This window comes from Sciurus vulgaris, assembly GCF_902686455.1.
Source record: "Sciurus vulgaris genome assembly, chromosome: 5".
Taxonomy (NCBI): domain Eukaryota; kingdom Metazoa; phylum Chordata; class Mammalia; order Rodentia; family Sciuridae; genus Sciurus; species Sciurus vulgaris.
The window spans coordinates 119409513-119423028 of NC_136465.1; the positions used below are offsets into that span (position 1 = coordinate 119409513).

Here is a 13516-nt window from a genome sequence, read left to right on the forward strand (position 1 = left end):
TCTTTGTGAATACAGGACTAGAGCAATCATAAATTTGTCCTGAGTCCTTTGGTCTGAAGTTCTGAAACAATCCCCCATAGATACAGAATGATGACTGTTTGTTGAGTCTTTAAACTACTCCATTCTCATGTACTAGTCAAACCAGTTTTCAACCTACTGCTTTTTTTTTTTTTTTTTTTGGTTAATAAAAATTTATTTTAAAACATTAACATTATTATAACTTTTCCTCACATTTTTTTCTTAGTGAATTTAAAAGTATGCTTCTTCTGAAGGGCAGATTACAATTTTTTTATACAATTAAAATGTTTTTTATACATGTATATAGGTAATAATGTCTGTCCATTCTACCATCTTCTCATCCCCACTGACCAACCCCTCCTCTCACTCCCTCTGCATAATCCAAAATTCTTTCATTCTTCCCAACCCATACCCCCACTATGGATCAGCATCCACTTACCAGAGAAAACATTTGGCCTTTGGTTTTTTGGGACTGGCTTATTTCTCTTAGCATGACATTCTCTAGTTCCATTCATTTACTTGCAAATGCCATAATTTCATTCTTCTTTAAGGCCAGTTTTCAACCTACTTTAAAGGTCTAATGTTCTTGTCAATAACTAGCTCATTTGTGGATGACGATTCTCATTGAGACAGGCAGCTGGAGAGAGATTTCTAGTACTTCCAGTTTCTTTCTAGACTTTGGGGATCTCATCATTGCATAACTAGTATTGTCCTTGAGAAACAGTGGTTGGACTCTTGTAAACTTCAATTGCCCCCTCATTTCATTTTATGAACAAAAAGACATGATCCTAATCTTAGTACACATAATAACTAGCTATATGCTATATTAAGGAAAATAGTAACTGGATTTGGCCAGTCTGTCCAAGACTAAATATAAGAACTAAAACAAATACATTACTGCTCGGGCAAGGCTTATATCTGGATGAATCTTTTCCCCTGTTAAGACCTTATTTATAAATTCCATACCTTTTTCAAAGTTATAATTTGTACCTGGTGAATCAACAATATGAAACTTGTACAGCAATATCCAATTCCACTTCCCATCAGAGAAGTAAATTTAAACACCAACTTTTTATTGTTCTCCAATGTTTGATAATTTCCAATTGTAAAATGGTGTTGTAGACCCTACTTTTATAATAGGAATGTGTTTTCCCAAGAGTCAGAAAGTTTGAAATATAGTATTAGAAAAGACATAAGTGCATTAATTAATAGTGTAGAATCACAAAGTGTGAAGAGTTTGTTGAAAACCAACTTTGCCTTTGAAAATTAATTCTTGTATGGTCTCTGCACTATTAGATATTTAATATTAATATTTAATATTAGCAAATGACTTCTAATGTTCCTATAGAAAGGGAGTGGGGGAGTTTCCAGCTTTATGGTTAAGAGACTCAATTTTGAATCAATTGATGTGTGGTAGGTTTGGTTAACAAAGTAGTCATTTTGTAATGACATTTGCTCTTCTGTGAGTAGAATTAATCTCTTATTAAAGTTTGGAAAATTTTTAAAATTTTACTCAATGGAAAAATAAGCAAGACCAGAATATTCAGTTTACAAAGGGAAAAGCATCAATAAACATGTAAAATTGAAACTTCTCAGTGATTAAAGAAATGCCAAGTCAAACAAGAATGACTTGCATTAACCAAGTGTCTTGCTTATTTTGTTTTACTTTTAATAAAATTGTCCAGAGCCAGCAGAGCTTCCAGGGCTTGGGTGCTCACTCACACAGTGCTGCTGGGTCTTCCTCAGTTGCTTTAGAGTGGCTCTTGGTGTACCCCTGGGGACACCTCCTGGTCCTTGGTTAAGACATAAAAGGCTTATTGGTTTTGATTCCTCACTTTTTGGGTGCTTTGGGTTGGAAAGAAATGAATGGAAAGAAAAGGAGGTCCAAAGAAGTGATTTGAAGGTTTCCTTGTATATTGCTTATTGTGGTGCTGGTGATAGAACCCAGGCCCTTACTCTTGCTAGGTAAGTGTTCTAACACTGAACTCTTCAGCCCTCCTTGTTTTCTTTTGTTGTTTAAAGAACTCCGGGGCCAGCATTCAGCTTAATTGAAGACAACATTCCAGTTTAATTTAAAAGCCTATTTGTTCTCTTGTTGGATCTTGTTTTCCCCAAGAAAACTTCTCTGCTGATTGAAACTCTTTGTGCTCCAACCCCTGCTTGGGCCCCTTTGTGGGCTCCTTTCTTGTGATGTGATTTTCCCAAAGATAATACATGAAACTATTAATCTCTTTGGGAAACTTAAAAATCTCCCCAAATCGGCTCCTCTCAGTCTTGATCTTTCCATTTGCTTCTGTTTCCTCCTTTCTTTTGCAATTCAAAGACCCCTTGAGGAAGATAGGAAAGAAGCCACTGACCCCTTTCTGGGGTCCTTTGTCTTTCTCATGACCTGAGTTGTGAGTTGGTTAAGTATATGACTACTGTTTCACAATGACCTGTGATTCCTTTTTATTTTTATGCTTTTATTAGTGCATTATAATTATATAATAGTTGGGTTCATTTTGACAAACTCATACATGTATGAAATTTAATTGGCTTCATTTTATTCCCAGTGCCCCTCTTTCCCACTCCTTCCTTTCTCTATTCCCCTTCTTCTAGTCAACTGGTTTTCCTTCTATTTACTTTTTATAACTTCATTTATTTATTTATTTATTTACTTATTTATTTATGTGGCGTGAGGATTGAATCCAGTGCCTCGCATGTGCTAGGTGAGCAGCAATCTACCACTAAGCCACAACCCCGGCTTATCTATCTATCTATCTACTTTTTAAAAATATTTTTTTAGATGTTGATGGCCTTTATTTTATTCATTTATTTATATGTGGTGCTAAGAATCAAGTGCAGTGCCTCACATGTGCTAGGCAAGCACTCTACCACTGAGCTACAACCTCAGTCCTATCTATTTTTAATGGTGCTTTATATATATACCTAAACGTGAAATTCACTGTGGTATATTTATACATGCACATAGTGTAATTTTGTCAAATTCATTCCTCACTCCTCCCCTTTCCTATCTCTCCTCCTTCCCCTTGATCTCCTTCTACTCCACTGATCTCTCTATCCTTATGATTTCTGACTTCCCTGAATTTTTCCCCCTTCCTTGCTCAAGTTTCCACATATGTGAGAAAACATTGACTTACTTTTTGGGTCCGGTTCATTTCACATAACATGATATTCTAAATTTCCATCATTTACCAGCAAATGCCAGAATTTCATTCTTGTTCATGACTGAGTAAAACTCTTAATTCATTAATCTGTTGAAGGGTAGCTGAACTGGTTCCTTAACTTGACAATGTGAGTTGCACTGCTGTAGACCTTGATATGGTTGTATCACTCTAGTGTACTGATTTTATTCTTTTGAATAAATACTGAGGAGTAGGATAGCTGGGTCATATGATGGCTCCACTCCTAGTTTTTTTGAGGGAATCACTATACTGCTTTCCACAGGAGTTGTATTAATCAGGAGTCCAACAAACAATATATGACTGTACCTTTTTCCTCATGTCCTTACCAGCATTATTATTATTTATACTCTGATATTGCCATTCTGACTGGAGTGAGAGAAATCTCAATGTAGTTTTGATTTGCATTTCCCTGATTGCTAGGGAAGTTGAACATTTTTTTCATACATTTGTTGACCATGTTGTATTTCTTCTTTTAAGAAGTGTCTGGGGGCTGGGGAATAGCTCAGTTGGTAGAGTGTTTGCCTAGCATCTACAAGGCCTTGGGTTCATCCCCAGCACACCACCAAAAAAAAAAAAAAAAAAAGGGAGTATCTGTTTCATTCTTTTGCTCATTAATTGATTGATGTGTGTGTATGGATTTCTTTTTGTATTCTGGATATTAAATCCCTGTCAGATGAGTAGTTGGCAAAGATTTTCTCCCTTTCTGTAGGCTCCTCTTCAAGCTCTCAATCATTCCCTTTTGCTGTGCAGAAGCTTTTAATCTGATGCTCTCTCACTTATTAATTTATGGTTTTAGTTCTTGAGCTTTAGGGATATTGCTTGAAAGAAAGTCATTGCCTGTACCAATAGTTGGAGGTGTTGACCCTGTTTATTCTAGCAGTTGTAAAGTTTCTGGTCTAATTCCTAGGTATTTGATCCACTTTGATTTTGACTTTTGGGCAGGGTGAGAGATAGGGATCTAGTTTCATTCTTCTACATATGACTATCCAGTTTTGCCAGCAGATTTGTTAAAAAAGCTGTTTTTTCTCCAATACATATTTTTTGGCAACTTTGTCAAGTGGCAGATAGCTATAACTATGTGGGTTTGCCTCTGCATCTGCCATTCTCTTCTGATGGTCTTCATGCTCATTTTGATGCTGATACTATGCTGGTTTTGTTACTATAGTTCTGTAGTATAATTTATAATTTGAGATCAGACACTGTGATGCCTCCAGCATCACTCTTCTAGGCCTTTTATTCTTCCAAATGAATTTTAGGACTGTTTTTTCTAGTTCTGTGAAGAATTTCATGTATATTTTAGTGGAGATTGCATTGAATCAGTATAGCACTTTTGGTAGTATGAACTTTTTGAAAATATTAATTCTGCCTATCCAAGAACATGGGAGGTCTTTTCATCTTATAAAGTTGTCTTCAATTTATTTTTTTTTTTTGTTGTTGTTCAGTTTAGATATACATGACAGTAGAATGTATTTTGACGTATTATACATACATGGAGTATAACTTATTCTAATTAGGATCCCATTCTTGTGGTTGTGCATGTCTTCAGTTTCTTTCTTTAGTGTTCTATAGTTTTCTTTGTAGAGGTCTTTCACCTCCTTAGTTATATTATTTGCCAAGCATTTTGTGTTTTTTAATAATATTATGGTGAATGGTATAGTTTTCCTTTTTTCTCAGCAGAATCGCTATTGAAATATAGGAAAGTTATTGATTTAAATGTTGATCTTGTAACCTGTGACTTTGTTAAATTTATCATCAGCTCTAGAAGTCTTCTGGTAGAGTTTTTTTGGGTTTTTAGATAGGGACTATGTCATCAGCAATAAATATAATTTGACTTTTTATTTTTCTATTTGTATCTCTTTAATTTCTTACCTCTTAATTCTTGCTAGAGTTTCAAGAACTATATTGAATAGGAGTGGTGGGAGTGGATCCTTCTCTTGTCCTATTTTGGATGAAATGCTTTCAGCTTTTCTCTGTTCAATATGAGTTGGCTTTTTGTTTGGATAAGTAGCCTTCATAATGTGAGGTAAGTTCCTCCTATTCCTAGTTTCTCCAGCATTTTTAACATAAATGGGTGCTGATTTTTTTAATCAAAGACTTTTTCTGCATTTATTGAGATGATCAAATGATTTTGTCCTTAATTCTATTTATTTGGTGAATTACATTTATTTATTTGCATATGTTGAATAAACCTTGCAATCCTGGAATGAAATCCAGATCAAGGGTGTATTATATCCTTGCTATGTTTTTAATGCAGTTTGCTAATATTTTATTAGGGTTTTGCATCTATGTTCACCAGGTAAATTGGTCTGTAGTTTCTTTCCCTGATATCTCTGTTTGGTTTTGATATCAAGGTTATACTGCTTCATGGAATGTATTTGGGAGTGTTTCCCTTTCAATTTCATGGAATAATTTGAGGAAGATTGGTGTTAGTTTTCATTAAAGGTCTGGTAGAACTCAGCTAAGAATCCATCCAGTCCTGAACTTTTCTTTGGTGGAAGACTTTTAATTGCAGTTTCAATTTCATTGCTTGATATTGCTCTGTTTAAGTTTTCTGTATTTTCTTGGTTCAATGAGAAGATCATATGTGTCTAGAAATTTGTCATTTTCTTCTAGATTTTCCAGTTTATTGGAGTATTAATTTTTTAAAAATAGTTTCTAATGATCTTCTAGATTTCAGAAGTTTCTGTGGTGATCGTTTTTCATCTCTACTTCTATTAATTTGGGTCTTCTCTCTTACTTTTGGTTAGTTTGGCTAAGGGGTTTCAAACTTGTTTATCTTTTCAAAGAAACAACTCTTTGAAAATTTTTTTTATATTTTCAATTTCATTAATTTTTAAAAATTTTCTGTTTTGTAGTTGTAGATGGACAATATACCTTTATATTACTTCTTACTTTTATTTGGTGTTGAGGATAGAACCCAGTGTCTCACACATGGGAGGCAAGCTCTCTGCCATTGAACGATAGCCCCGGCCTCTCAATTTCATTAATTTTGACTCTGATTTTAGTTCTTCCTTTTCTAAGACCTTGAGGTGTAGCGTTAGATTATTTAGTTGGGAACTTTCAATTTTTTTAATGTAAGCATCTCAATGTGATAAACTTTCCTTTTAGAACTGACTTCATACTGTTCCATAGATTTCTGTATGTTGTATCTCTGTTCTCATTTATTTTTAAGAATTTCTTCTCTCATTTCTTCTATGATACATACCTGATTCAAAATAATATTGTTCAATCTCTATGTGTTTATGTGGCTTCTATAATTTTTCTTGTTGATTTCTAGTTTCATTCCATTATGATCTGATAGGATGCATAGGATTATATCAAATTTTTTTGTATTTGCTAAGATTTACTTTGTGACCTAGAATTAATCTATTTTGGAAAAGATCCCACGAACTGCTGAAAAGAAAGTGAATTCAACTCTTTTGGGGTAAAATATTCTGTAAATGTCTGTTAGGTTCATTTGATTTATAGTATTATTTAGGTCAGAAATATATCTAATGGTTTTATATTTGAATGACCTGTCTATTGGTGAGAGGAGGGTTGAAATTGCCCAGTATTACTGTATTGGGGTCTATCTGGGATTTCATGTCAAGAAATAATTTTTTATGTAAGTAGGGACACTGACATTTGGGGCATAAATATTTACTATCATTATATCTTCTTGCTGGATTATTTCCTTTAGTAGTATGTGGGATCTTTTTTGTCTCTTCTGATTAATTATTGCTCAAGATGGTTTGTCAGATATAAGAATAACTACTTCTGCTTGTTTTCAGACTCTGTTTGCATGCAATATTTTTTCTATCCTTTTACTTTCAGCCTGTGGGTGTTTGCCTATGAGATGAATCTCTTGCAAACAGCATATAATTGAATCTTGTTTTTAAATACATTCTGCCAATCTATGTCTTTAATTGGGGAATGGAGACCATTTATTTTCAGTGTTATGATAGGTAGATGCTTGTTATTTCCTGCCACTTTGATTTGTTTGTTATATTTAATTCAGTCTTGATTTTCATTTAGTTATTGCTATTCCAGTGAACATCATCTATTAGGGAGTGTTGAGGTTTGTTTTTGAGTTCTTTGTTTGTTAGTTATTTCCACAATCTCTGAGTGCTGGGGATTCGAACCCGGGCCTCCGGCATGAGAGGCAGGCACTCTACGAGATGGGCTATTTGGTCTGCACTGTGTTTTTGAGTTCTTCTGTGTATATTATACCTTTAAGTATTCTTTGTAGTGCTCCCTTAGTGGTGATGAATTCTTTTAGTTTGTCCTTATCATGAAACACTTTTATTTCTCCATTGAGTCTGATAGATAACTTTGTTGCATATAGCAATCTTGACTAGCAATCTCACCCCTCCCCCACTCCCCTCTTAGGAAAAAAGTCCTTGACTTTTAGGATCTGACTTGAGAAGTCAGAATTACTGGTTTGACCCTTCTAAATATGAACTGACATTTTTCTCTTTCAGCTTTTAATTCTTTCCACCTTATTTTATGTTAGACATTTTGATTATGATGTGTCTTGGAGAGGTTCTTTTTTGATCCTCTCTATTTGTGTTTCTGTATCACTCCTGTTTGTGGATGTTTACCTCATTTCTAAGGTTGGGAATTTTTTCTGCTATTATTTAACTGAAGAGGTTCTTAATGCCATTAGCCTATTTCCATGTTCTCTTCTATCCCAATGACTTTCAGGTTTGGTTAGAAATATATTTATTCCAGAGTTCTTATATATTCTGAGCATGGTCTCCCCCTCTTTATTGCATATTGAGCATTCAGGTTGATATATCTTGTCTTCAAGTCCTGAAGTTCTGTCTTCAAGGCCTCAAGCTCTATTTTCTAGACAATTTAATCTGTTGGTGATATTTCAATGAATTTTAAATTTGATTCATTATGCTTTTTGTTTCCAGGAGTTCTGACTGGTTTCTTTTCAGTATTTATATTTCTTTATTGAAATGGTCATTCATCTCCTGTATTTGCTCTCTTAATTAATTCCTTAGATCTTTTAGTTTATTGAACATTTTTTATTTATTACAATTTTTTTAGTTGTAGGTGGACACAATACCTTTATTTTATTTATTTATTTTTATGTGGTGCTAAGGATCAAACCCAGTGCCTCACATGTGGTAGGTGAGCACTCTACCACTGAGTCCCCAGTCCCCTGAACATTTTAAGAATCAGTTTTTTTCCTAGTTTTTTTTTCCTCTGGAATTTCATCCACTTCCATATCTTTGGGCTTTTCTTAAGGGACCATGAATTTTGGGGCAAGATTTGCTTGCCTGTTTTCATGTTTTCCAAGGTCCAGACTTGCACATCAGTTGGAGAGGGATTCCTCTGCTTTTATGCATGTGTCCTTTGGTATATAGTCATCTTTTTTGTTCTAGGAACTTCTGCTTTTGAAGTATGAGCAGATGTCCAGGAGTGGGACTTGAGGTTCCCCTCCAGTTGTTTCTCCTTGGGACCTGGTTATTAGTTTAGGGTTTTCTCTACCTTATTCTATGTGTAGAAGTATTATTGAGGATCAAGTGGGGCTAGTTCATGTGTGAAGTGAGGTTCACTGTTACTTGGCTGAGTGGTAAGAGTTGCTCAGTATCAGGATCTCTATTCTGTGAACCTGAAGTATCCCAATCATGTTCTTGGATGTCTAGGCCTCAAAGGCCTCCCGAGAATACTTTCAGGGTGAGGAGTCTAACCCTCCACCAGCTTCGTATATTCACCACAATGGATGTGAATTTCCCTGGATCAGACCCAGAGTCCAGACGCACCTGTCTGACTGGTTGCTTTCATCTTTCCACTTGTTCATAGGGGATGCCAGCAACAAAGGGTGCTCCCTCTTCTTAGTATCCTGAGTCTGGCTCACCCTAGACACAATTTTCTCTGCACCTGTTTCAATCATACTGGTCTACGCCCATCTGGACCCCACCATAGGCCACTGCTGGTTCAGTCTGGTAACTTCCCTTATGAGTTTCCAATCTCTGATCTCTGCTTGCTTCTGAACAACCACTTCAAAGGGTTCCTGCTGCAGTGACAACTCTGGTTCCCACAGGACTCTCTGCTAGTGGACTGAGCAAATTTGGTTGCTTATCACTCAGCACCTTCCCCTACCATCTCTGGGCCAATTAAGATTAGCCTCCCTGTCTTTTCCACAGATTCCCTTAAGCCAATTTTGTTCACCCTGCTTTCCTCTCTCTTTACCTCTATCTCCCCTCTGCGGTGGGCTGTTGGCACTGAAGTTGCCATCACAACTGCCAGACAGGCTGGCACATCTCTAATATATTATTTCTTTTTTATGTTCAAAGTTTCCGACTTTCTGTGTCTCTATGATTATTTTTCTGTCCAAAGTTGAATTTCAGTGAATTCCCTTAGTCACCTATTTCACTGAGGATCACTACTCCCACTGCTTGAATCCTGTGTTGAGGAACTGCTGGGGAGTGTGTCTTTCCTCTCATTTGCTATCTTCCTCTTCATCCTGTGATCCTGTGTTGATCAAGTGTTTTAAATCTTTGAGTGTTTGCGTGTGTTTGTGTGTGCGCGTGTGTTACTGGGGATGAAACCACCCAGGGGTACTTTAGCAATGAGCTGTATCCCTGGTCCTTTTTATATTTTTATTCTGAGACACGAACACGATCTTGCTAAGTTGTTGAGGCTGACCTTGAACTTGCAAACCTCCTGCCTCAGCTTCCCAAGTTCGTGGGATTACAGGTATGTACCACCATGCCTGGACAAACCTTTGATACTTGATAAACTTCTCAAAAATCAAGATGGTATTTTTTTTTAATTGGGGGAGGTACTAGGGATTGAACTCAGGGGCACTCAACCACTGAACCACATCCCCAGCCCTATTTTGTATTTTATTTAGAGACAGGGTCTCACTGAATTGCTTAGTGCCTCACTGTTGCTGAGGCTGACTTTGAACTCCACATCCTCCTGTCTCAGCCTCCTGAGTTGCTGGGATTTCAGGAGTTGCTGGGATTGCAGGCGTACGCCACCATGCCTGGCAAGATGGTATTTTTGATATATAATTACATAGGAGACATTGTCAAATAAGAAATGATGTTTAACCTCCTCTGAGTTATATTTGTATGAGTGTGTTGTAACGTGTGTTCCAAAATTATATGAGATTCTTAGTTCAGTTACTATGTTGAATTGTTGTATCTGTAAGCTGATCTTTAGCAATGACAATTTAAAGTCTTGTTGCCCACAATAAATTGCTTTATTCTGATTCTTTTTCTGGAAGATTTTTATACTGTTTTAGTATAAAACAGTTTAATACTATTTCAGAAACAGTATTAATACAGGTTTCTGATCACTCTGAAATTATATATAATTGAACTAGGTAAGAATTTCCAGCACTCTAGTGGAAAAACTGGGCTCAAAATTGCTAACCCAACATGTGACAGAATGAAAACTAATTATATGAAACTGAAATGATGGAGGATTACAATTTTTAATGACTTTATGTGAGAGATATTGCTGATTCTTTTTTGTTTTCTAGATTTAAAGAAACTTATTTTCCTTCTTTCAAGCTAACTATAACCTGCAGCAATTTTATAACGTATACCTTTGTGAAGGAGATTGAAGCATTTACTTTTTTCTTTATTGGCTCCTTCTAAAATTCAAAACTGTGAATATTCTTACTTTTATGACAACATAGTTATTTACATAGATTTAATAAGAATCTGTTTTTTATTTTTCTTTTTTTTGGCAACAGAAACCATTGGAAACACTAGTTATATTACCTAGGCTTTGACTGAAATGTTGTATTTTGAGATATGACTGGACTGCTTTATGGAATTAACTCTTTATGGAGTTAACTCTGTGGTACTATAAAAGCCCTCCTGGGGAAAACTGACCTGGAACCTGTCTACATGGTTCCCTTACAGGGTTCCTGGCCTTGCAGTAAGTAAAGAATTTCATTTCCTGACCAGCCCTGGGAACTTGAAGATATTCAGGGACTGTGAGAAGAGAGGGATTTATCCAGTTGTACAGGTGTAATAAGCACTGTCTGACAGCAAGTTCCTGGCTTCCTAACCTGGAAATGCTTCCAGTCTGAGATTCCTATGGAAATTTCTAGCAATTCAAATGTTTTTTTTTTTTCTTTTTAAAATAATTTTAACTGGTACACAAAAATATAAAAGTTGTACATATTAATGGAGTACCATGTAAAGCTGGATACGTGTATATATTACATAATGTTTAAATCAGTTTAAATATTTTTATCTCCTCAAATATTTGTCACTTTTTTTATGGCAAACACTTTTAAAATTCTCTTTTCTAGCCTCTTGAAATAAACAGTACATAATTGTTACCTGTAGTCACCAAACTATGCAGTAGCAAGCCAAAACTTCTTATGTTTCAAAAGAAAATTATAATGTACTTCTAATTAGACTCTACCCATTGTTTTGAGGTTTTATTATCTACTTGCAATCTGGGCTAGACACTAATTCTTGTGGTTTCTTCTAGTATGTAATATTTACTATTTTCTTCCACCCTCTGGCTTGGAATTGGTGAGGTTAAAATCATCCTTTCATGATGCCCTACAAGTTGAAGGTGGTCAACTTGATTCACACTTCAGAAATCAGCACAACCCTTTGTGTTCTTCATGCACCACTGAGAAAGTTCACTGGAACACCTCATGCAAACTGTAAACCAGAAAAATCTATCAGATTGCTGCTAAAGATGCTTCAAGTCAAAATCTAGAAATCTTCTCCACTGGCTGACTCAAAAATTGAGTTAAAAGTTTGTTCCAATTATTGTTGTTTGTTTTCTTTTGTCACCATAGAAATGTCTCTTTTTAAATACCCGATTGCTCAGATCCTACAGAGGCATAAACCAGGCAGGAGCCCGTTAATAACACCACCTGAAATTCTATGTGGCTGTTAACTGTGTCACAGGACTGGCCTGAGTTCAGGACTCAGACTGGTTGGGTGGCTTAGGAGACAATCCAACTATGCAACTGTGAAACTTCTTGGGGAAATTTCAGAACAGAAAAGGTTTAGGCTTGGAAAATGACACCCCAAAGTGAAGGCCTCAAAGTAAAATTTCTCCTCCCCTTCCTCCTAACCTTTTGTCCCTCACCCTTTGTCCTTCCCCAAGGCAAGTCATAGGAACCAGAACCCTTTCATTCCAAAGCCAGCCATAAAACCTAAAAATTTTTAGTCCTGACTTTTCCTGTAAGAGTTGGCCATAAAGGAGGCCCTCGTTCCAGAGAGGTCCTGCCTACCACACCAGGGTAAGAAATGCTGTAACCAAGGAACCAAAAATATGAACAGGCCTTGCCAGGTTTCACCTCAGTCAATTCTGTCAGCTCAGACTCTAATCACATTTCTACATGACTGTCCTACTTCATGAAACCTGAGCCAAAAAATAGACAATTTCCCCTGGGGCTTTGGGTCTGCAATCTGAAGGTTCGTGGATCACATAAGACTATGATCAAATAAATTTGCTGTGTTCCTTTTGTTAATCTGTCTTTTGTTATAGGAGTGTCGACCTTGACCCTTTGTGATGTACAGAAAAAGTATCACCTCCTTTTATGCCCTGTAATGACTGAGAATAATTTGGTAACTCATTAAGAAGTTTTTTTAAACCACATAAAATAAGCACGTTCATTAGATGAGTACATTTATTTTCAGAAACATATCCTAAGGTAATAATAAAATAACCACTGAAACATAAAACTACCTTGCAGTGCTGTGGATAAATGCTAAAAATTGGAAACAATCCACCCAGCGAAGAGTAAATAAAATGTGTCACATTCACACAATAAAAGCAATGTGATATAAATATGACTTGAAAGATATAAGTATATATTAAGAGAAAAAAATACTGAAATGTATATTAAGAGAAAAAAGCATATCTATGAACACTATGACCCATTTTTAAAGATATACACATAAGAACAGAAATACATATGTATGGTCACAAAAATATTAACAGTGGATATCTCTGAGTGAGAGAATTACGTTCATTATTATTTCCTCTTCTTTTGTTATTCATGTGATCTGATGTCTTCCAATGAGCATATATTAACTTATATAATGCGAAGAAAACATTAAAAAAAATAAAAGGACCTGGGTGTCTATGTGTGTGTTGCTTGTTTATTTAACATGGGAAAAACAGAGGAGACCCTGGAATCTGTTACACAGATGAGGTTTAGTAAATTTATAATCAGATAGTCCCTTTGAAAATTGCTCAGAAACAACATAAATGATATTGCTATAAGGAGAAAATATGCCTGACAGACTCACCTTTCCTTCAGAAAGCAAATAACTATGTAACATTCATTCATCCCACAACATTATTGAACCTCCTAACAGCAGAGCATT

General features: G+C 35.8%; 2 long non-coding RNA genes across 3 annotated transcripts in view; one reads left to right on the forward strand and one right to left on the reverse strand.

Annotated features, from left to right (window-relative positions):
- Positions 1–13516, reverse strand: part of LOC306661871 — a 58330-nt gene that overhangs the window by 33690 nt on the left and 11124 nt on the right. The window lies entirely within an intron of this gene.
- Positions 1599–12645, forward strand: LOC306661875. Its single transcript, XR_013763999.1, has 2 exons — positions 1599–1983; positions 11075–12645. It is a non-coding gene; the product is annotated as an uncharacterized lncRNA (long non-coding RNA).